This window comes from Anneissia japonica, unplaced genomic scaffold (assembly GCF_011630105.1).
Source record: "Anneissia japonica isolate Jap-2015-1 unplaced genomic scaffold, ASM1163010v1 scaffold111103_len709_cov178, whole genome shotgun sequence".
NCBI lineage: Eukaryota > Metazoa > Echinodermata > Crinoidea > Comatulida > Comatulidae > Anneissia > Anneissia japonica.
Genome location: NW_022700912.1, coordinates 1 through 717, shown reverse-complemented (window position 1 = coordinate 717; position 717 = coordinate 1). Strand labels below are relative to the sequence as shown.

General features: G+C 43.5%; 1 pseudogene; it reads left to right on the top strand.

Annotated features, from left to right (window-relative positions):
- Nucleotides 1-618: 618 nt before the first annotated feature.
- LOC117103457 lies at nt 619-717 on the top strand (annotated as a pseudogene; the record flags this gene model as incomplete).

Sequence of the window (717 nt, the reverse complement as noted above, 5' to 3'; positions counted from 1 at the left end):
TTTTACATTTTCTCCCCCAAATGGATTGACGTTTACTTATTGTTCGTTAAAGATGTTTTTTTTTTCTCTCTTAACAGTTTCATTATGTACGGTATTTTGGCACGTTATAATCGTCAACTTTTCACTAAAAGAAAAAGGACCTGGGCTTTGCACTGAGCAGTAGGGCCACAACAAGTGTATGGTGTAGCCTTATAATACAGTGTTCGGGTGGTGTCTTAACAAATGTAATGAAAACATATGCGATATTCTAGCATATTGATTGGGGCGGATGCACGATTTGGCGGTAAGAGTGCGTGAGAGTCCACACGACCTCAGGCCCACCATAGTTGAGGCTGAGATGCAAACAATTTGAGAATATGGACCTCTTGAAGTGCCCGGAAATCGCACTCTTATGCCTTAAAAAATCATACAGGTACTATGATTCGAGGGTCGTTTGAACAAAACGGCAGTCTTCTTCTGTCTAAAGCATCCTAGTTAATGCCGTACGGTAGTAAAATGGTTGGTTTATTGTTCAACACCGGTGTTTGTAAAAAATGTACTCGCGCAGCAGAGTGGTCAGGGGAGTTACAGGAAATCCCCACCAGACAAGCGCGCGTTTATATGAAATACCACTCACATGTCTACGGCCATACTACGTTGAAAACACCGGTTTTCGTCCGATCACCGAATTTAAGCAACGTCGGGCCCGGTTAGTACTTGGATGGGTGACCGCCTGGG